Below are 24,732 nucleotides of genomic sequence, written 5' to 3' on the forward strand. Positions count from 1 at the left end.
ATCTGCTTTACTTGGCCTACTGATTCAAATGTTAATCTCATCCAAAAACACTCTCACTTGCATACCCAGAAAAATGTTTGATCAGATGTCTGGGGAGCCCCTATTCCAGTGAAATTGACACATAAAAGTAACCATCACAGTCCTGCTTCCTGGCAGGAGTAGAATGCAGACAGCAAGTCTCTGGTAAGCAAAGTTCAGAGGTGAATGAAATGGAGGAGATATTTACCCAAGATACTTAGATATGAACAGGAAGCTATAGAGAGCTGTCATCCTGAATGGGCCACATGGATCTGGCTTGAATGTTTCAACCATAACCAGGGCCAACCAAGACATAATGCCATCCTACTTCTTTTCTGCAAAGCTTTGGCAACACATGAGCTTCCAAAACCTGACATGATGCTAACTGAAGTTATTTCTCACAAGCTCAGCATATGAGAGCTGAAACTTTTCTGTTAGTTTCTAGAATAGAAAGAGATGAGAGAGTTCTCAGACACATGTGTCAGTTATCTGAGATTTATACTCTCTCTATAAAGCAATCTCTGGCAAAATAAAATGGGAAAGGGCAACCCAAAAAAACACCCAAGAGCATTTAAAAAGCCCTGTCACACAGAACCTATTTTAGTGAATGTCAGACTACAACTGGATACCTGGCCATTTAATTCTCAAGAAATAGAAGTTTCTCTGCACAACCCACAGCCCTGATTGCACACAGGGCTACTGCTGCTGCTGCTGCTGCTAAGTCGCTTCAGTCGTGTCCGACTCTGTGTGACCCCATAGACGGCAGCCCACCAGGCTCCCCCCGTCCCTGGGATTCTCCAGGCAAGAACACTGGAGTGGGTTGCCATTTCCTTCTCCAATGCATGAAAGTGAAAAGTGAAAGTGAAGTCGCTCAGTTGTATCCGACTCTTAGTAACCCCATGGACTGCAGCCTACCAGGCTCCTCCATCCATGGGATTTTCCAGGCAAGAGTACTGGAGTGGGGTGCCATTGCCTTCTCCAACACACAGGGCTACTAGCAAGCATCTTTGGTTCTGCTACTTGATATTAATGGAAGGATTTCCTGCGTTTTGCTGTGAGGGTTTCTGCTGCCACTGCCAAGATCACCCAAGAAATGAGGCCTTCAGAGAGGGAAACTCTAGGGACATGCATATCCAGCTCTACAAACCCTCCAAGTACTAAGTGCATCAAACTCGTTATATTGTATGACACCTCTTTATCATGATCTCCCAGGAAATAAACTTATCCTGAATATAAAAGGTAGAGAAATGTTCAATCTTGACCATGTAATGGAATGACTATAGAATGGGGGTGCTTATAAAGATGCTGAGGCCAGCAGGTTGGGACCTAAGATTCAGTTCCTGCTGCATTGATTCAGTCATGAAGAGTATCCCCAGGATTAAAAAGCACAAGGATGCAGAGCCTTTTGGAAACTCTTTAGGCAGGAGGGAAACGCTGAGTGAGTGGCTGCTTTTCTGAACAATTTCCATCCCTGTTGATGGTGAGGGTTCCTGGAAAAATATGGGATCTGGTGTCAGGAAGGCTGGGGTTTGAATTCCAACCCAGCCACTTACAGGGACTCTAGGCAAGTTATTTAACCTCTTGGTTCTCAAAAGGAATAGTGTTCTTACCCACATCTTTGTCTTCAGCTCAATTCAGAATTACACTTCTAATTAGGACTTTATATTCTGGCAAGAGCAAGCCACTTTGGGGACCATTTTCCTAAAATGGCCCAGGGCTCCAGTCCATCAGCAATTACTAACCTGACTGAGGTTTCAACAGCAAATGGGTCTTTAGAAAGAAAATTAATAAAGGAATTATTTAATAAGTTAATGAGTGAGTGAATAAAGGAAAGAATATGGACAGATGAGAGAAACACGGGAAAAAGAAAAAGGATATGGAAGTATTTACTGGCTTTTCTCAAGCGAGATTCTTAATAAGAGACAGTCAACTGCCTGTGGCTTCTGAGACCATAAATTGTGGTCACTTCTAATCTGAAACACTCTTGAAAGGCTATTGCAAATATGATTCTCTGTCACTGCAGTGACTGGGGTTACCTGGGGAAATCACACTTTTGCAGTGCATATGAAGGAAACCAGAGACACTGATAAAGGACTAATGAACGGCGGGTTCTGAGCCTATGAGCAGGGGCTACAGAAGACCTGGCTTTTCAGAACAAGCTTCTCTGACCCTCAGTGGCCATCTGAGAAGGTGACCCTCAGGCCATAGAGCACAGCTTCCAACTGCCTTGTGTTAGAGAATCTTCTAATGCTCACCCCTCATGATAATGAAGAGACAGTCCCCGTGATGTTAGTATGCCATCACTCACCTCCACACACTTAAACCATCACTCACTTATTCTCTGATTTAGGGACTACTGGAGTCAGAAGAGTGCTCAGAGAACATCCCACTCAGCATCATATTACAGAGGAAGGGCTGGAGGTCTGAACTGACTCGGACAACTTCCTTTTCCTTTCTTGTTCTGTTTCTGACAGGCATGATCCGGCTTCAATCTTGCCATTTTACATCACCCTCACTACTCAGATGGCCATGAGGAGACAACATCGACAATAATTAGGATGTAAATGTCAAAGTTAGGTGGAGCTTAAGATGTCTCTCGGGTTATTCATTCATTCCCATTCCTCTGAGGAAGGATATTTACTGATGCTCCTTAATACGCAGTTTCTCATCTCCTAAACTCAGATTTACAGAAAGATAACAAAGACCTGGTTGGTCGGTATTTATGAAGAGCTTTGACAAATGGTATGGGTTTTGGATCTTCACAAGGATGCTGTGTGGTAGGTAGGACATGTAGATTTCCATTTTTCAGGCAGATACAATCCGAGAGAGGCTACATTTAGACATGCCATTTTCAATCCCGTGGGAGTCATCTGTTGGTGTTCTTTGCTTTCTTATCTGAGGAAACCCATAGAGTCACCTAGAAGCAACATGAAAGCTGTCTTTTCTTTTTATAAACCTTTCCTTAAACTTACATGGGCTTCCCAGGTGGCTCAGTGGTAAAGAATCCGCCTGCCAACAAGAGACATGAGTTTGGTCCCTGGGTTGGGAAGATCCCCTGGAGAAGGAAATGGCAACCCACTTCAATATTCTTGCCTGGGAAACCCCATGGACAGAGGAGCCTGGTGGGCTACAGTTTGTGGAGTCACAAAGAGTCATATATGACTTAGTGACTAGACAAAACTAATAACAAGCTTATGTAGAGCTAGTCAGCCCCCGGCTTTCCTTCTGTTTTCACAAACTGATAGCATCTCCCAGATAAAGACATGTTCCCAAGTCATATTGCTGATACCGCACACACACGACCAACTGGTACTGGTCACCATAAATCCTTTCTCAGATAATATAAGATGGATAAAAGTAAAACAAAGTAGGTGATTTGAATGTAAAAGCAACTGCCTTCTGTGTTTGCTCCCATCACATTCACAAAGTCTTTCACAGAAAAATACCTGCAATTAAGTGATGCTGATAAAGTATTGGATTGCAATTTACTACCTCTTACTCATATTCATATAGCACTTAAATGAATACTTCTTTTTTTCCCTGCTATTACTCCCATTTTATAGATGAGGAGATTGAGCTTCAATGAGTTTAGGTGAAATGGATTTCCTATGGTTTCCTATCAGCTCTGTGCATAGGTGTTCCACAAGCATTTGCTGAATTGAAGAGCATTTACTTCTATATCTTTTTTTGTACTTAATATTAGAATTAATGGTTGAGCAAATTTTTTTTTTTTCTTTCAGAGAAGTGCACACCACGGTAACGTGCCTCTGGGAATGCAAATAGCCCACTCGATGTATTAGGCAACCATAAACAAATGGAGATCTGCACAGATGTAATTAAGAATAGAAAATACAAGCCTATGTGCAGGACCATGATTTACAGTCAAATTCACCTGCCTTGAAAGCTCATATTAGATTGCTCCTTGTTTGATTATCAAGTTGGTGTTTCAATGCAAAGCATATGCTCACAGGCCCCCAGGTTTGCTGGGCTTATGAATTAGCTAATAACTTTGAAATGAACCTTTTAAGGGAGGATTGGTTTACGCCTCAGCAATGCAAACATGTGCAAGTGAAAATATATGCATCTCAACTGGTTATTTTTGTAGGGAGGACAAATGTGTAAAAATATGTTTACTAGAAAAAAATTCTGGTTTTGACTGTTTGCCAAACATTATACAAGTAATTAGTGATGTTGTTAAGTGCTCAGCAGCTCTTTTGAGACTTCTTTTTTTTTTTTGGCATAATAATATGCTCCTTCTCCAATGTATAGGCACATATGATATTTTAAAATATTCATAGAACAAAGGTGCTGATTTGACTTATAAATGGGCAGCTGCTGTTGAGGCCCTCTCATTTATCCTTTTCAGGTCCTCAGACTTGTCCTGAGAATCTGGAAAAGGGAGAAGATGATGTTGTTTTCAAAACTTTGGCTTAACTTTTCCAAATCGCATGTTCAATATCCTAAAGCAGTCTTGCTGTCCACACGCCCATCTCTACCTACACTCTCTTCTCACTAGTGTGTTTAGAGAATAAAATTTCTAATGCAAAATCAGAAAGCATAAATCAAAGGGCTGGACCACCACTACATGGTTTTATTCCCCATCACTACCTCCACCCTTTCACATGACTTCTTGAAAAGCTGAAAATTACCTAAAATAAGTTTCTTCAACTCCACTTTTCAGACTCCGTGGATGTTGTTAATATAAATGAACTAGTGTCCCAACTGTAAACCTTGGGTCTTACCACCACAAGAATTCAGAATGTTTGTCAATATTATTTGCTCTTTTGGTCAAAATGAAGCAGCTGTAGGGAATCAGTAAATAAAAATACCCTCCTATGTGTAGACTTGCCGTTGTCAGTGGCATCCTAGAGAAATACATCAATTGGTCTGTCCAGCTGGAGCTCCACTAGAGGGGAGCCTGGCCATTAGAGGACCTAGGAGGAGTCACCTTGAGGACTGTGTTGTGTTGGAGTCAAGTAACAAGCACAACAGGTATGATATTTCTCATACATGGAAACAAATATTATGCCGGGGGAGGAATAATTGGCTCAAGGCAAAATGTCAACATTCAGACAGAGTTGTAAGTCAAAAATGGGCCAAGTTGTGACATTGTGATAGAGGTAAAAATCCAACATGAGGTGAAGAGTATGTCAGAGGAGCAGAAGGCAAGAATAAGGAACCACCCAAATGCGAGGCAGCCTGGATACATCCCAGAGCAGAGCACCATGGCAGACCAAAAACAGAGAGTAGATTAGACACTTCATGAAGAGAAGTGAGAGTCCCCCATTTTATACATCTAGAATCTGAGTCTGCACAATGTCCACCCAATTGACCAAAAGCTCTAGAAAGAGTGAGTCGGGCTTTACTGTGCAGACTCCCGAGTCCTGATTCTGTGAGGACCGAAATTTCATAGACCTTCCTCAACACTGCCCACTTCTAAGAAGACTGGGAAAGTAAGAAGACACGGAGTCACCAAGGGCAAGGGGAAAAGGATAGAAGCAAATGAAATGAAGCTGCGTAACATATAAGATGAGAGAGATACCATTAGAAAATAAATAATGCTTATGTTGATGAAAATCAAAAACTGCATGTGATCCCGAAGAAAAATCTTCACATCAGAATCTAAAAAAAAATATAGCCATGCAAATAAGGGCCCATTATTTTCCCCTCTGCACAGAATGACTGGCTTTGAGTTTTAACATGGGAGGAAAAGCCAGATGGCGGCAGACGGGCTTATTATAGAAAGTCCACTTGCACTGAAGTTTTCTCAGCACTTTCTGTCGTTGCTGAGTGAGGTTTTGTTTTGTTTCCTTCTTAAGTGTAGGGCAGGCAAGTACCAAAATTTGTATAAAGTCTGCAACCTTTTCATGCAAATGTTCTATTCAATACCTCCAATACATGATATATGATGCCACCACAGGAAAACTAGTGTTGCTACAGACGTTAATCATAATTATGAAAATTTTTAATTTAAATGTAGGTCTGAACACACAAAATACAGTGCATGGCCATCTGTTAGTTTTCCATCTGGGCTCATTTGCAAAATACATTCTGTTTCACTCCCCCCTTCCCCCTCTATTTATAATCTTCCCTGGAAAACAAATATGGCTAATCTATGGCATGCCAGAGCTGAAGTTAGCTATTTACAAGTGGCTTTTAATAGACATGGCTACACAGTTGAAAGCAGTAACAAACTTCTTCAAGTGTTTTTTTTCATGTGTGGGGGGTGAGACACCTTCTCAGACTTTTGTCAGTAGATTTTTCCTTTGTGAGTTCCCCATCCCAGTGTGAAAATAGTATTTTACAGCTTATCTGTAGAGAATAATGAAAAATGGAATATTACTCCGTTTCTCTCTTGCTATGATAAGAATAATGTCTAAAATTTTACATCTGTCACAGCAATATTATTCTTAATTGCCAAAAAGCAAAAATAAAAATGTCCATCAGCTGATTAATGGATAAATAAAGTGTGGATATCTATAAATTTAATATTATTCAGCCATAAAAATGTGATCCTAAAAGATGATGCTGTGAAAGTGCTGCACTCAATATGCTAGCAAATTTGGAAAACTCAGCAGTGGCCACAGGACTGGAAAAGGTCCATTTTCATTCCAATCCCAAAGAAAGGCAATGCCAAAGAATGTTTAAATGACCACACAATTGCACTCATCTCACACGCTAGCAAAATAATGCTCAAAATTCTCCAAGCCAGGCTTCAACACTATGTGAACCATGGACTTCCAGATGTTCAAGATGGATTTAGAAAAGCCAGAGGAACCTGAGATCAAATTGCCAACATCCGACGGATCATTGAAAAAGCAAAAGAATTCCAGAAAAACATCTACTTATGTTTTATTGACTATGCCAAAGCCTTTGACTGTGTGGATCACTACAAATTGTGGAAAATTCTGAAAGAGATGGGAATACCAGACCACCTGACCTGCCTCCTGAGAAATCTCTATGCAGGTCAAGAAGCAACAGTTAGAACTGGACATGGAACAACAGACTGGTTCCAAATAGGAAAAGCAGTATGTCAAGGCTGTATATTATCACCCTGCTTATTTAACTTATGTGCAGAGTACATCATGAGAAATGCTGGGCTGGAAGAAGCACAAGCTGGAATCAAGATTGCCGGGAGAAATATCAACAACCTCAGATATACAGATGACACCACCCTTATGGCAGAAAGTGAAGAACTAAAGAGCCTCCTGGTGAAAGTGAAAGAGGAGAGTGAAAAAGTTGGCTTAAAGCTCAACATTCAGAAAACTAAGATCATGGCATCTGGTCCCATCACTTTATAGCAAATAGATGGGGAAACAATGGAAACAGTAATAGACTTTATTTTTGGAAGCTCCAAAATCACTGCAGATGGTGACTGCAGCCATGAAATAAAAAGACACTTGTTCTTTGGAAGAAAAGCTATGACCAACCTAGATAGCATATTGAAAAGCAGAGACATTACTTTGCCAACAAAGGTCTGTCTAGTCAAAGCTATGGTTTTTCCAGTAGTCATGTATGGATGTGAGAGTTGGGGTATAAAGAAAGCTGTGCACTGAAGAAATGATGCTTTTGAATTGTGGTGTTGGAGAAGACTCTTGCAAGTCCCTTGGGCAGCAAGGAGATCCAACAAGTCCATCCTAAAGGAAAACACTTCTGAATATTCATTGGAAGGACTGATGCTGAAGCTGAAACTCCAATACTTTGGCCACCTGATGCGAAGAAATGACTCATTGGAAAAGACCCTGATGCTGGGAAAGTCTGAAGGCAGGAGGAGAAGGAGATGGCAGAGGATGAGATGGTTGAATGGCATCACCAACTCTATGGACATGAGTGTGAGTAAGCTCTAGGAGTTGGTGATGGACAGGGAAGCCTGGTGTGCTGCAGTCCTTGGGGTCGCAAAGAGACACAACTGAGTGCCCGAACTGAACTGATGCCTGCTACAGCAGGGATAAACCTTGCAAACATTAAGTGAAAGGAGCCTGACACAAAAGGCTACATGTGGTTTGATCATGTTTGTATAAAATGCACACAGCAGCCAAACCTATAGAGACAAAATATATTAGCAGTTGCCTCATGCTGGAGGCTGGGGCTGGGGAAATGAGGAGTGACTGTTAATGGTTTGCTTTAAGGTTGATAAAGATATTCTAAAATTAGATGATAGAACTTGTGAATATGTTCAGAAATATTATATACTTTAAGCAGTAAACTTTATGAAGTATGTAAATTATATCCTAATAAATGCACTGAAAAAAATTGTAGAGCAAGACAGATGTAGAAATCATTCAGCCCATTTTTCACATCTTAAATATGGTGCAGTGAAGTTCTGGAGGGTAAAGATATTAGTTAGTTGTTCAGTGTTGAGGTTTCTAGACTTCCACTCAAGGGCTCTCATTGCCATGTAATTGTGAATGACGACAGTAACAAATTCACCTAGTGGCAAACAGTGAGGAGACTGATGAAGGAGAGATTCAAGTGGAAAGATGAATTATGAAGCTACTGCAGTGATTCCAAACCAGGTTCAGGGAAGCCTGTAAAGATGGCAGCAGTGGTAAGAACGGAGCAGTTTATCTGAATGTAGTAGATCTTTTGGAGGTAAGTTCTTTATGACTTTGTATCTGATTGACTCTGAGCGGAAACAGAGGGAAAGAATCAGCAGTGACTACAATGGTTGTGATCAAGAAAGTAGAAGCTAGAAAAGAAGGAAGATGGATTTCATTCTTAATATCAATTGGAGTCATTCACAGAACAGAGCGCAGACACTCAAGAGCAAAGTGGGTGGCAGAACTTGGATTTTGTTGAAAAGCTTAGAGCTAGAGACAATAAAGGGAGCTGACTGGTGGCAGGGGCAGTGAAAGCACTGAAAGCGTGCAGGAGCTGTTGGAGAGTGAGAAGCGGAGACTGAGAAAGTGACACTGGGGATCCTACATGTAAGGGCAGAGAGAAAAGGAAAGGGGGAACAAAGCAAAAGAAAGATTCCAAAACAAAGGTGGGACCCAGGACAGGTAGGCCAAAACAGGAGAGTGGATCCAACATAGGCCAGCCAAAGACTGGTGGATGGATTTTGGAATTGAACATTTGAGGCCTCGCCTTTGCTGGAGCTTTTAGTCTACTTAGGCACCAAATAAGAAATGAATTCAGGGACTTGAATAAAAAAAAAGCTCTGACTCTGGAGAGAGGCAAGATGAGGAAAAATCTATAAGAATCAAATTGATGAGATGAGAAAAAAGAAGTGAATGGCATTAAAATGTGAACAAAAGCAGCTGGAAAATTTGAAAAAGAGGTTTTCATGGAAAAATATGTTGTAAAAGGGAAAATGTAGCTTTCCAAAAGATCTACTATCACAGTGAGAGTGAAGATACACAAGTAGGCTTTTTCTGTATTTCTGCCAGAATGGAGTGAGGGTAGAAGTATTAATCTGGCCTCAGCAGATTAATACATTTCTCTCATGTTTAGGAGGTTAACCAAATTCTGTTCCCAGGCCTGAGAAGTTTAGGCTGAGAATAAGGGCAAAGCTCTCTGAAAATAAAATCCAGTTACAGAAATTCTCACTAGGAAATAAAAAAGCCAGGAGTCACTGGGTGTCATCTAGGACACTGTTATTTAAAAAAAAAAATGTATTGAGCATTTGTTTATTTACCATACCCATGGTACGGTATTGGATAGGTTAGGTTCTAAGAATCCGGAGAAAACAAGGAAGAAATCCCAACCTGCCCTTAAGGAGTTCTCAGTTAAGTCACAGACAGCTAGGTAGACCAGCTGTCTACAAATCATGTAATAAATGCTGTGACAGATCATGGGTATGAAGAGAAAGGTGTGCCCAGGTCTGTAAGAGACTGGCGAAGTGGAGTAGAGGAGAGTTTGCACAGAGAAGTCCATGTATGGTCTAAATCTGGAGAGAGAAACAGCAACTTGCATAGGCCAACTGGAGGTGGACAGGCATGAGTACTATTTCTCCTGATGGGCAGAGTACCAGCGAAGGACCTATGGTGTGAGCAAGTGTGCTCATTTGGGGAACTGCAAGCCGGTGGTTCATGGCTGAAGCGCTGATGATACTGAGAGGCAGGGGAAACTTTCCCGGTAGGGAAAGTTTCCCATTCCTTTGCAGGGACCACATCATGGAACATCATCCTTCATCCCATCGGATTCTTTCTCAATATCCCCCCAAACAGACGCTGAGACAAAGACTTGGGAGAATCTAGTTTATGAAGCACAAAGAAAGAAGGGAGGAAGGTCAACACTGAGTTACCAATGGGCTTATGGTTGTGGGCACCTGGGGCTCAATCCCACTGAAATCTCCTGAGAAAGTGAAGAGGAACATACTTCAGAACCACCACATCAGAGGACATTTACTCGTGGGCTCCATCTTCCCTGGGTTGAGGTTTACTCTGAGGGCGTTAAGACCCACCCTCCTCGACACATACACACGTTTACATTTTTAGGTTGAACCTGCTGCCTGCTTGCCAACTCTCCTCTTAGGCAGAGAAGCAGAGAGAACAAGAAGCTGAAGTGGGGGTTGGGGTGTAAGGAGTTGTCTCCCACAGGTGTGGGTGAACTCAGGAAGGTCAAGAGCATACAAGGCAGAACATCAATGGCATCCGCCAAACACTCCACGGCAGGCTACTTGTCACCTCCTTCCATCTGTATCTAGGTCATATCCATATCCACAGCATGGCTCGGAACATTCACTCTTCCACAACCCTAAATGTTTAACCCTTTCCACTCCCAAGTCTGAAGCTTCATCATGGCTCAGAATACTACCCACTGTCCACTACAGCATAGGAATAATCTTTGCCATACACTACCTGTTGTCTTTGTGGTCTCTAAACACTCCATATTACTTAACTTATTGGTTCCTAAAGCAAGCATTGTGTCTTAATGTCTTTGCATTACCCAAGGTGACCAGAAAACATTAATACCAATTGTTGTTCAGGCAAAGGAAACTGTTCTGTAAGCCTTTTGGAAACCAAGCCCTTCTAGTAATTCAACAAACTCAATGCTACCTCAAAAAAGTATATTCTTTGTAGATTGGTGCAGTCATTATGAAAAATGGTATGGAGGTTCCTCAAAAAGCTAAAAACAGAGCTTCCATGTGATTTAGCAATCCTATTCCTGGGCATATATCGAGATCAAAGTACAATACAAAAAGAAACAAAAATCTTTGTGTTCACAGCAGCACTATTTGCAATAGCCAAGACATGGAAACATGGAAATAACCTAAGTATCCATTGACACATTGTACACACACACACACACACACACACACACACACACACACTGGAATACTATTCAGCCATAAAAAAGAATGAAATAACGTTATTTACAACAATATGGATGGACCTAAAGATTATCATACTAAGTGAAGTAAGTCAGAGAAAGATAAATATCATGTGATATCACTTATATGTGGAACCTAAAATATGACACAAACTTACCTATGAAATGGAAACAGACTCACAGACATAGAGAACAGACTTGCAGTTGCTAAGGGGGAGGGATGCGGTAGGATGGATTGGGAATTTGGAATTAGCAGATGCAAAGTACTATATATAGAATGGATAAACAACAAGGTCCTACTATATAGCTCAGAGGACTATATTCGATATTCTGCAATAAAGCATAGTGGAAAAGACCATGAAAATGATTATTATATACATATATATATATATAATTGAATCACTGCTATATAGCAGAAATAATTGCAAACAATATTCTTTAATAAAATAAATTTAAAAACTAAAAACAAAAAGCATATTCTTTTTATTCTGAGACAATAAAACAAGCCCTCTTTGAGGTGAAGAAATGTATTTGCATTCCAATGTAAACTATATTGTCTTAATACAGAGGTTTGAGTTCTTGATAGCCTTCTGTTAATAATTAATGAACTGGTAGGAGTCAGGAAGCAGTTATATATTTGAAACCAAACTGAAGAATAAGAGGAGATATAAGACAGAAAAAGGAGACAGTGCACTGTCTTTAAATGTTTATAACAGGAAATACTGATGTCTAATTCATCCCATTTATTTAAAAAATGTCCTTGTACCACTTGAATTTTGGATAATATCCATCCCTATGGGTGTTATGAAGAATGACACATAAAAACATTCTTTATTTTGGTATATATTTTATGACAGTTCAATTAGCATGGAAATCCTGAGCCTTGGGAAGTCTGGGTCTCATTTTTGTATTTACCCAGTGGACACGCTGTCTTTCACTAAAGTTAGTTGAACTATATGGGCCAGTTTCTCTTGTGAGCTTCTCTCAAGCTTTGAACTGGAAAAAGAAATACACAGCAGGGTAATCTAGCCCTTTGAAATTTGGGACAGCTAGGAAAGATGCACTGTGGTACCGATTCGTAATAGGCTTTGTTCCCATGACATCAGTCTATAATATGATGAGGATTCTTCTTGGATTAAGATGTCCAGTGGTTATAAATGAAAAGCTGTTCTCCTTTTGGAAGGGAGGGGCGCTGAGGAGATGTCTATAATTTCCAGTTATTTCCTTTGTGGGACTTTTGGCATTTGAAAAAGGCACATCCTTTCATTAGTGGCACAAAAGGCAGTGTTCGAGCATGTGCTGATTTAGAAGTTAATACATCACACAGTTTTTCTCTGTTGGAGTTGAAGAAGCTGAAGAACCACACTCTTAGGCTTTTTAAAACTGATACTCACTGTTTATTGAGCTCTCGCAATCCCCTGGGCAAGGTCCTAGCACTTTATGATGATGCAGTCACCATCTCGTTTCATCCCACCAGGATGCTAGGAGCTGTGCACCCACCAGTCTGTTTGAGAGATGAGCTAACTGAGGCTTGGAGAGGTGAGGCAACCTGGCCAAGGCTCAGAGCTGGTAGAGGCTGGAACAGGGGCTGAGATTTGCTTATCCCCAAAGGCCAGGTATGAAACCAGGAGCCTGCACAGCACCTTTGCTGGCCAGACTTGGGTGGGTCGCCGGCTGGGTACTTCTTGTTGGTGTAAGAGAAACTCCTGAGTCGGATCATTAGTTTAAGAAGAAATTATTTAAACTGTCTTAACTTTTCAACTTAAGCTCTTTTCAAAGGGCTTAATTCTAAAAATTCACTTATCCTGAGTCCATTTAAGGTAACCCTGGAAATCACTGGGATGGGTTTTTGTTTGGCTTCCCAGCTTAGGCAGATAATCTCAATTAGGATTGCTAGAGACTCAGTTTTCATAGGATTCCAAATTATTTTTACATATTGATATTCTGTAGGTTACTTCTTTTGTATTATAACAATCTTAAATCTAACCTATTTAAGTTTTGGTATCTGTCCATAGCAAAATATATTAAATTCTACTCCTGAGAATATATCTGACAAAAAAACATGAATTCAAAAGATACATGCAGTCCAGTATTCACAGTAGCATTATTTATAACTCTTAAGGTATGGAAGCAACCTCAGCATCCGTCAGCTAGATAAATGGATAAAAAAGATGTGGGGTGTGTGTGCATGTGTGTGTGTGTGTGTGTGTGTGTGTGCGTGTGCGTGTGCACGTGCTTAGTCACTCAGGTGTGTCTGATTCTTTGCAACCCTATGGCCTATAGCCTACCAGGCTCTTCTGTACATGTGATTTCCCGGGAAAGGATATTGGGGTGGGTTGTCAGTTCTTTCTTCAGGGGATCTTCCCAACCCAGGGCTTGAACACACGTCTCCTGTGTCTCCTGCACTGGTAGACAGATTCTTTATCATGGATCCACCTGAACATATATACAATGGAAGACTACCCAGTCATTTAAAAAAATGAAATTCTGCCATTTGCAACAACATGGATGGGCTTGGAGGGTATTATGCTAAGTGAAATAAGTCAGTTAATTCTCTGTCCTCTATTATAGAGAAAGATATAATACTTTATGATATCACTTATATGTTGAATCAAAAAAAAAAAAAAACACCACAAACTAGTAAATACAACAAAAAAGAAGCAGACTTACAGATAGAACGAACTAGTAGTTACCAGTGGTGAGAGGGAAGCCGGGGGAGTGATAGGCGATTAAGAGGTACAACTAATAAGTATAAAGTAAGCTACAAGGGTATATTGTACCACACGGGGAATATAGCCAGTATTTCATAATAACTATAATGGAGTGGCAGTGGTGGTGGTTTAGTCACTAAGTCATGTCCGACTCTTGTGACCCCATGTTTCTCTGTCCTTGGGATTTCCAAGGTAAGAATACTGGAGTGGGTTGCCATTTCCTTCCCCAGGGTGTCTTTCCAACCCAGGGATTGAACCCATATCTCCTGAATTGCAGGTGGATTCTTTACCAACTGAGCCATGAGGGAAGCCCAATTACAATGGAGTACAACCTTTAAGAATCATGAGTCACTATAGTGCACACTTGTAACTAGTATAACATTGCACTTACACTATACTTCAATTAAAAAAATAAAAGCCAAGGAAAAAAGAAAGCAATCAGGCCACATCATTCCCCTGTTTATATTCCCTTCAGTGTATCTTACTGCTTCCACTTCCATTTCCTAGATGTCCTGTGAGGTTGAGAACATGATATTTTTTAGTTATTTACATTGCTTTCAGAGCCAGTTAGGACCTGCGCTTGAATGCAGAGTTTGAAGGAGTTTTTGCTTTGAGTGTGGGCCCCACTCCTTCCCATAGTCTTATAGATGCATGGACGGGGATGTCCTAAAGAGATTTAAGGATGAGGGGAACAGAATTAATACGTCTCTCAGGTTCAATCCCAGTTCTCTCCCAGAGTCTGCTGCTCTCCTTTGCTGGGGCTTGAATTAGGACCCTCCAGAACATGTGGGAGTTAGCCAGCATCTGTGAATGTGATCTTACTTCTAAGATGGTCAAGTACGATGACGTTTCAAGGTTGGGTCATAGATCAATATGATGGGTTTCTTATTAAAAGGGGAAATATGAACACAGGGACAAAGACACAGAGGGAACACCAAGTGAAGACTGGAGTTAAGCTGTCACGAGCTAATGAATGGCAAAGACTCCAGCAAAACACCAAAAGTGAGGAGAGAAGCATGAAACAATTTTCCCTCACATCCTCAGGAGCCATCAACCCTGCTTACACCTCAGTTTTGACTGTCTAGCTTCCATAACTGTGAGATGACAAATTTCTGTGGTTTAAACCATCTGTGGTCCTTCATTATGGCAGCCCCAGCAAACTAACAGGTACTTTGTCCCAAACTAACATGTACTTTGTTCCTTTATTACTCACAAGACAGACAGATCAATTTTCTTAGTGCCTCCTCTAGTTTATTTTAACCAAGACGTTTTGCCATAGTCATCCTGCCTGGACAGACTCAAGGCCGAACAGGTACCAAGGCCTCTGTCTGGAAGGACAACACACGCAGAGAGCACAGAAGACAGCATCATCTCACCCTTTTAATGAGACACAAGTATTTAGGTTCTATAAACCAAATATCAGAAGAAAGGCAATGTCATGCTTTTACTCTGGTATTGCCATCAATAGTCCCAATTTTCTCCATCATGCCATTTCTTCTTTTATTTAAGCATGCCATTTTAGGGAATTGAATACTTCTAGGAAGAGAGGAGCCAATTTACAGGGAACACTGTATGTGGGAATACTCATTCAATATTTAAAACAGGAAAATATGAAAGCATGATGAAGATCCCCCCAAAGGCTGTGTGAATGTGCTTCTTCCTACATCTATCTGGATGTGAGTGCATGGCTGAGCTTCTAGCTGGAGCTCTCAGAATCCCTTTGAGTGAGTGATCCTCGCTTTGTAGCCTGTGCTCCCTTTGTCCTCCTTTTGACTTTCAAAGGTAACTTATTAATGTTAGTTATCCAGAAAGAAAGCTTTGTTACAGTTTATTTTAGCATTCCTCAAGCTTTGAATTTTTTTCCTTATCTATAAATGATGATAACTAAAATTCTGCTCCCTCTTGTTAGCTTTTCTTTAACATTTGGTCATGTCTACATGAAAAGATTCTGGGAAGAGTCATGGATAGTCGGGGTGGGGACTCTTCAGTTTACAGAGAAAAAGTCTCACTCTGTTTTCGCATCCCAGTCCCTAATAATTGATTTCTGAATCTTGGAGGTTTCAAGAAAGAGAGTGGGACAGATGTCAAAACTGGAAGCAGTTCATTCCTGGTGTCCAGGAACCTTGTCCATTTGTCCTTTCTTTGTTTCATACAGTGGCAGGACCTCTTGGCACCAGAAGAACTGTGTGTATGTGAAAGAAGTTCCTGTCCAAACTGCAAAGTGTCAAGGGGGACAATTCACCAACCTGCAGTGTAAGCTAGAAATTAATAGTGGTACAGGCACTGTGTGTGTCTTTTTAATAACTTAGGTGTAAAGAGCAGTGGCCACAGGACTGGAAAAGGTCAGTTTTCATTCCAATTCCAAAGAAAGGCAATGCCAAAGAATGCTCAAACTACCACACAATTGCACTCATCTCACATGCTAGTAAAGTAATGCTCAAAATTCTCCAGGCCAGGCTTCAGCAATACGTGAGCCGTGAAGTTCCAGATGTTCCAGCTGGCTTTAGAGAAGGCAGAGGAACCAGAGATCAAATTGCCAACATCTGTTGGATCATCGAAAAAGCAAAAGAGTTCCAGAAAAACATCTATTTCTGCTTTATTGACTATGCCAAAGCCTTTGACTGTGTGGATCACAATAAACTGTGGAAAATTCTGAAAGAGATGGGAATACCAGACCACCTGACCTGTCTCTTGAGAAACCTATATGCAGGTCAGGAAGCAACAGTTAGAACTGGACATGGAACAACAGACTGGTTCCAAATAGGAAAAGGAGTATGTCAAGGCTGTATATTGTCACCCTGCGTATTTCACTTCTATGCAGAGTGCATCATGAGAAACGCTGGACCAGAAGAAGCACAAGCTGGAATCAAGATTGCCGGGAGAAATATCAATAACCTCAGATATGCAGATGACATCATTCTTATGGCAGAAAGTGAAGAGGAACTCAAAAGCCTCTTGATGAAGGTGAAAGACGAGAGTGAAAAAGTTGGCTTAAAGCTCAACATTCAGAAAACAAAGATCATGGCATCTGGTCCCATTACTTCATGGGAAATAGATGGGGAAACAGTGGAAACAGTGTCAGACTTTAATTTTTTGGGCTCCAAAATCACTGCAGATGGTGACTGCAGCCATGAAATTAAAAGACACTTACTCCTTGGAAGAAAAGTTATGACCAACCTAGCATATTCAAAAGCAGAGACATTACTTTGCCAACAAAGGTCTGTCTAGTCAAGGCTATGGTTTTTCCAGTGGTCATGTATGGATGAAAAAGTTGGACTGTGAATAAAGCTGAGCGCTGAAGAATTAATGCTTTTGAATTGTAGTGTTGGAGAAGACTCTTGAGAGTCCCTTGGACTGCAAGGAGATCCAACCAGTCCATTCTAAAGGAGATCAGCCTTGGGTGTTCTTTGGAAGGAATGATGCTAAAGCTGAAACTCTAGTACTTTGGCCACCTCATGTGAAGAGTTGACTCATTGGAAAAGACTCTGATGCTGGGAGGGATTGGGAGCAGGAGGAGAAGGGGACGACAGAGGATGAGATGGCTGGATGGCATCACCGACTCGATGGACATGAGTTTGAGTGAACTCCGGGAGTTGGTGATGGACAGGGAGGCCTGGTGTGCAGCAATTCATGGGGTCACAAGGAGTCGGACATGACTGAGCGACTGAACTGAACTAAACTGAAAGAAGCTGTTTCCTAATATTTTAGGTAGAGGATTTGATATAAGCAGAGTAGCTAAATCTGCCTTCCTATCCAAAGAGAGGGCCCACGGTGTCCCAGACATTAATCTTCCCTAGGATGTTCTGTGATGTCGTCATTATTCCTCACTTGTTACGCACTGAGGGTTTGCTTTACGCCAGGCACTATGCTAGGCTCAGAAGCTTTACAGTGAACAAAACAGAGCCCCTGACTGCAGCTGGGGAGGCCAATGTGATCTATTTTTATATCAAGAGATACTAAGTGCTAAGGAAAAGATAAAATAAGTTAAAGGGGAAAGGAGTTGTTCTTTTAGACACATGGCCAGGGGAAGCCTCAGTGAGAAGGTTCATCAGAACACAGACTAGTGTGCCATGAGGGAGCAGAGTGGTGATACCTGGGTACAAACATCTGACCAGAGGGAAATGGAGAGGGAAGGAGCTTGGATTGCTGGAGGAGCCACAAGAAGAGTGGCCTAAAGCAGATAAATGAGTGACAGAGGAATATGAAAGTCCAGCTTCCCTGTACTGTAGAGACAACTTTCAGGTGAGGGGTATACTCGAGCTCTCCCTCGTCAGGTCAGGCTGAGGGTGGGCCACTGCCTGAATCCACACTCTCTCATATCCTCCTCCACTTCCATGTCTTGCTTTCCCTTCTCCCCTGACCTTCTTTTCTCACAGCACTTCTTTGATAGATCATTTGATCAAGAATCCTCCCTCTAAAGTCTGCTTCTAAGGTGGTAGACATTGAAGAGTTCCATGCAGATGAACCACATGACCTGACTCACTGACAAACTGCTTGTAAGGATCACGCTGGCTACGAAGCGGAGAACTGAGGAGAGGAAATAACGGGGGTCAGGGGAGCAGGGAGGCTCATTAAGAGGCTTCTGCAAAAGGGACCTGGACCAGGACAGCAGTGGTGAGCAGGTGAGAAGTGATTGGTGTCTGACATATTTTGAAGGTAGAGTTGACAGAACTTGATGGTATGGAGATGAGGGTGTGAGAGAAAGAAAGAAGTCAAGGATGATTCCAAAACTTTTGGTCTAAGATACTGGAAGGACAGAGTTGAGCTCCCTAAAATGGGGAAGGCAGAAGAAGGCTTTCAGTAGAGAAGTCAGGAGTTTAGCTTTGGACATGTTGAGTTTGAGATGACAAGTGGATATCTAAGTGGAGATGTTAAGGAGGCAGAGAAGGGCCCTGGGATAGAGTGTTTAATCTGGGAGTATTTGGCAGTCATGACAATGTAATTAAATCAACAGAAGAGTGAGTCTAAATACAGAAGAAGCCTCAGGTGTAATCTTCAGGGTATTCCAAAGTTGGAGGTTGGGGAGATGAGGAGAAGAGGCTTGTCAGACAAGAGAGGACCCAGAAAGAACGGTGCCATGACTCAGCCACAGAAAGGACATAGTGTGGAAGGGCATGGCCAGGTGTGTGGTTCTGAGGAACTGCAGTGCCAGGAGACTCAGGAACATCCCGCTGGGTTTGGCAGCAAAGACGCCTGGGCTTGTCTTGACAACAGTTGTCTGTCTGAAAGTGATGAAGACCAAGACTTGATGGGAGGGGGCCCAAGGGAAAATGGGAGATGAAGAAGTAAAGACACTGGATAGAGGCAACTCTCTGAGAAGTTTTGTTATAAAGGGGAGCAGAGAGATGGGCAGAAGCTTGGAAGGGAAGGTGGAGTCAAGGGAGAGTTTCAGAAGGATGCAATTCTTGGAAGTTTTATAGTCAAGCCAATGATCTCACAGAGAGGGTGAAATAAAGATACAGGGGAGAGGGGGGCAGTTCTGGAGAGTATATTTGGTGGGACTGTGCACAATGGTGGGGCTGGTCTCAGTAAGTAAGTACATGGCTCATCCTTATAGGAGGCAGGTGATATAGACACAGACACAAGCAGGTGGAGGTGAGGTATTTAAAGAGGTGACCTGTGTTTTATGACTGTTAGCACTTTCCTGGGAGAAGGCAATGGCACCCCACTGCAGTGCTCTTGCCTGGAGAATCTCATGGATGGAGGAGCCTGGTAGGCTGTGGTCCATGGGGTTGCGAAGAGTCTGACACGACTGAGCGATTTCACTTTCACTTTTCACTTTCACACATCAGAGAAGGAAATGGCAACCCACTCCAGTGTTCTTGCCTGGAGAATCCTAGGGATGGTGAAGCCTGGTGGGCTGCTGTCTATGGGGTTGCAGAGTCGGACACAACTGAAGCGACTTAGCAGCAGCAGCAGCACTTTCCTGGATAACTAGGACTCCTGGTTATAAGCTATGTTCCAGATATTTGGTCAACTATCACACAGGCTTTTTCACACTCTTTATGATTTAGGCATTGATTTCTCTAACCATTAACACATAATGGATGTTGGGACTTCCCTGGTTGTCCAGTAGCTAAGACTCCACACTCCCAAGGCAAGGGGCCCAGGTTTGATCCCAGGTTTGATCTAGGGAACTAGATCCACATGTCACCAACTATGAGTTCACATGCCACAACTAAAAGATCTCACATGCCGCAACTAAGACCAGGTGCAACCAAACAGATAGATAAGTATTTTAAAAAGATGACAAAATTGATGTCTATAAGGAGCTAAATCTACATGCAGGCTAATGCCCTTCCCCAAATCTCTAACTCCCAGGTTGAAGTATATGCATACGGTTACTGAATGGGAATACCAGACCACCTGACCTGCCTCTTGAGAAATCTGTATACAGGTCAGGAAGCAACAGTTAGAACTGGACATGGAACAATAGACTGGTTCCAAATAGGAAAAGGAGTTCGTCAAGGCTGTATATTGTCACCCTGTTTATTTAATTTATATGCAGAGTACATCATGAGAAACACTGGACTGGAAGAAACACAAGCTGGAATCAAGATTGCCAGGAGAAATATCAATGACCTCAGATATGCAGATGACACCACCCTTATGGCAGAAAGTGAAGAGGAACTCAAAAGCCTCTTGATGAAAGTGAAAGTGGAGAGTGAAAAAGTTGGCTTAAAGCTCAACATTCAGAAAACGAAGATCATGGCATTTGGTCCCATCACTTCATGGGAAATAGATGGGGAAACAGTGGAAACAGTGTCAGACTTTATTTTTCTGGGCTCCAAAATCACTACAGATGGTGACTGCAGCCATGAAATTAAAAGACGCTTACTCCTTGGAAGGAAAGTTATGACCAACCTAGATAGCATATTCAAAAGCAGAGACATTACTTTGCCAACAAAGGTCCGTCTAGTCAAGGCTATGGTTTTTCCTGTGGTCATGTATGGATGTGAGAGTTGGACTGTGAAGAAGGCTGAGCACCGAAGAATTGATGCTTTTGAACTGTGGTGTTGGAGAAGACTCTTGAGAGTCCCTTGGACTGCAAGGAGATCCAACCAGTCCATTCTGAAGATCAGCCCTGGGATTTCTTTGGAAGGAATGATGCTAAAGCTGAAACTCCAGTACTTTGGCCACCTCATGTGAAGAGTTGACTCATTGGAAAAGACTCTGATGCTGGGAGGGATTAGGGGCAGAAGGAGAAAGGGATGACAGAGGATGAGATGGCTGGATGGCATCACTGACTCGATGGACGTGAGTCTGGGTGAACTCTGGGAGTTGGTGATGGACAGGGAGGCCTGGCGTGCTGCGATTCATGGGGTCACAAAAAGTAGGACACGACTGAGCGACTGATCTGATCTGATCTGACTGATATACCAAGCAGTCAATTAATCAACTCAGTAGATAAGATCTTAAGAAAGCCTAAATGGCAACCCACTCCAGTGTTCTTGCCTGGAGAATCCCAGGGACGGAGGAGCCTGGTGGGCTGCCGTCTATGGCGTGGCACAGAGTCGGACATGACTGAAGCGACTTAGCAGCAGCACCAGCAGCACCCTTATCCAGAAGGGCTACTCTTTACAAGCAACTTCCATCAGCAAAATGTAGTTTTTAGTTTTAAATTTCCTGATCTCTGCATACACAAATTAAGGATGGCACACCAACCTTCCCTGTCTAGTCTCCTGGTTTTCTGTCACTCTGATCAATCCTTAGTATTATTTAAACATTTCTCACTTTTTATTATAAAAGTGTCAGCCTACAGATTCATGAAAACTTGTCCCTTTTGTGTAATTTATCCTTCGAGGCTGAAGGAAAACCTTCAGGGGGAATGTTAAAGCAATCAGGCATCTATTTAAAAAAAAAAAAAAAAAGCTGTGATTATTTTTTGTATGTGGTTTTATATCATTTCACGTTTTCAATATGTCTATTTCACATAATTCATTACTTGACATTTTTTATTTTCAATCATTTTTCGTTGCTTATAAATAAACATGCATTAATGTCAAGAGAATTAGCATTGCATAATAAACTTTATAGAAGCTTAAAAACTGGCTTTGGTGAAGCTGCCTCTTTATTTGGCACATGCATATACATTCAGTGGGGCCTGTCTAGAGAATTAAACACAGGCACATTTTTTATCTTTGCTAAATAGCAGCAGTTCTTAAATGGAGACAGTGATTTCCAGAGCAACATTATGCAGGTAAGAATTATGCATTTTAATGTTATTCTATTTGGAAGTTAATCTTAAAATAATTTAAATGATAGTTTAAATGATGATTCTTTGTACCTCTCCAGAGAGAACTCTATCCATAGTATGGCTACATGCATCCATATAGATTCAAATATTATTATACGGTTTATTATTTAACATAATAGTTAAAATGCATTATTGGAATAGTACAAAATAAAATAGAGCATTCTTCGCTAATCATCAAAGCATATTGAATTTGAGCTCTTCTACAGAAATCTACTAGGAGACCAGGTTTTTCACTAGCTCTCAGTTGAAGGCCATTGAATCAAGATATTGACTGAGGGAAGTAGGAAAGAAGATACAATTTTTAGAGCCACTTCTCAGAAAGTATAATATATAACATTTAAATACAAATTGCAGAAATAATAGAAGGAAGCTACAAACAAAATAAAGCAATTAGTCAAATAAATCTATCTAGACAATTAGTACTGTTTTCTCCTTGCTTTAGGTTATATGATTATTAGATAATTAACATGTTAATAAATGCATAATGGCAAAAGTTAGGACACCTAGTACTAAATGGAAGTGTAGCATTTAAATGCTTAACTCTCTTTTCAAAGTTCATAAATTTTAGTCACAGTACAGATAAACTTTTAATATCAGTTCTGTAGAAAACTAAGGCATGTCTGCCTGAGGGTACAGGATCTGTGCTGACTGAATGGACTTCTCTTTCCCTGGATGTGTTTGTGATTGCTGATCTCATTAATAGATCCCCAGGAGGAATGCTAGCCTTCCTTTGCCTAAAGCCCTTTGAAGGACCTCATCTGAAACAACTGCCTTGCAAGAAGATATCAGTTCTTCTTAAAACTCACCTCTACCAGCTTTTCTGCTTCCACATTCATAATCTGAGACAAATCTCTATAGATTTCAGAAGGTTGCAATGCCTGACTCTAGAAGAGGGAGCATTTCCACTGAAAGGTTTTGCCTATTGATATCATCAGAACCTGGAGAACATGTAGGGAAATGAATTTTAAGACAAGGGAAAAGAAATGCAAAATTTATCAAGATGGGTGCACTTAGCATAGAATTTTGCATTCAGTGTGTTATCTCAATAAGATAGTATTTAAAAATTTACTTGGTTATCTGAAAGACAAGACTCAACACTTTCTGGGATGTCAGAATTGTTAGAACTTTCTTGGCAGGATGCAGATGAAAGAATTCAAAAACTTGAGACGGTTAGAATGATAAATTTGATTTATCATGTAAATTTTTGCATACAGCCCACTAGGCTCCTAGTAGGACTAAGAGGGCACACTTCTATCTAAGGTATCAAGAAATGACTTAAATAAGGGTGGCACCAGCATCCCTAAAAGAATTTGTGTGGCTTTTCTCTATAATCTGGGAATGATGGCAAAAGATACAGCCACTGAAAAAGGTTCCTTAATTTCATTAGTGGATGATGGTGTCCAGAAATGGGAGACGATTAAGTGGCAAGGCTTAAGTGCCTATCATAAGATCGATGCTATTATCGGAATAGGTGTTGGGTCTATAACCCCATTCAGGATGGTTTGATTTAGCTGGTAGAAATCTTTGGGAGTGGTTAGGATATCCCTGTGACTAAAGCTGGTGAACAGGCTTATTGAGATGCACTTAATACATAGAAGTAGGGGAAAAAATAAAACATCCTTGAGTTCTGGTGCATGGAGATCCAACTTAAGACATCAGAGGGAGAAAAGCATAATTCTTCATTCAATTCCCAAGCCAGTACAACATTCAGTTTCCTGAATGAAGGCTAAGCAGAGGCTCCTTGAAGAAGGACCCTGCAAGACTGTCCCAAGTATGATCTACAGTTCTTCCTCTCAGCATTTCCTCAAAGTGGCTATTTATCAGAGTGACTGTGTATTGGGAAAACAACCACCTAGACTTCTCAGACATTACAGTACACCTCTTAAAAATGAATGCAAACACTAATCTTTGTAGACCTGATATATCACTTAGAGTAGGAAGTTCAGTTGATAAATGAAGTTTAAGTCCATTTATAGTAAGACCAATGGGTTTACAGTTCCTCTCTGTAGTTGTTTCTCCAGTTTTTAGATGCAAGGGGGCTTCCCTGGTAGCTCAGATGGTAAAGTGTCTGCCTGCAATGCAGAAGACCCAGGTTCAATCCCTGGGTTGGGAAGATCCCCTGGAGAAGGAAATAGAAACTCACTCCAGTATTCTTGCCTGGAAAATCCCATGGACAGAGGAGCCTGGTAGGCTACAGTCCATGGGGTCACAAAGAGTTGAGCATGACTGAGCAACTCCACTTTCACTTTAGATGCAAGGAAGGGGCAGATTTACTTGGCAACTGGCCCAATACATACATCTGATACTCTAGTTACTCCATCTATGAAATGGGGGCTATTATGGTGGAAAGGGCCAAGTGAAACCACCTGGAATGCATTTTATATCAAGATGGTAAATCATAAATACTACTACTTTCCTAGGGAAAATGCAGAGAATTGTTTCACCATTAGAGATTTGAAGGATGAAATGTGC

At 41.3% G+C, this 24,732-nt stretch overlaps 1 non-coding gene across 1 annotated transcript; it reads left to right on the forward strand.

The window, feature by feature from the left end:
* Positions 1-24,301: 24,301 nt before the first annotated feature.
* TRNAC-GCA (transfer RNA cysteine (anticodon GCA)) lies at positions 24,302-24,373 on the forward strand. The gene has a single exon. It is a non-coding gene; the product is annotated as a tRNA-Cys (tRNA).
* The last annotated feature ends 359 nt before the right edge of the window (positions 24,374-24,732 follow it).

The sequence above is a fragment of the Bos indicus genome, chromosome 8, assembly GCF_029378745.1.
Source record: "Bos indicus isolate NIAB-ARS_2022 breed Sahiwal x Tharparkar chromosome 8, NIAB-ARS_B.indTharparkar_mat_pri_1.0, whole genome shotgun sequence".
NCBI lineage: Eukaryota > Metazoa > Chordata > Mammalia > Artiodactyla > Bovidae > Bos > Bos indicus.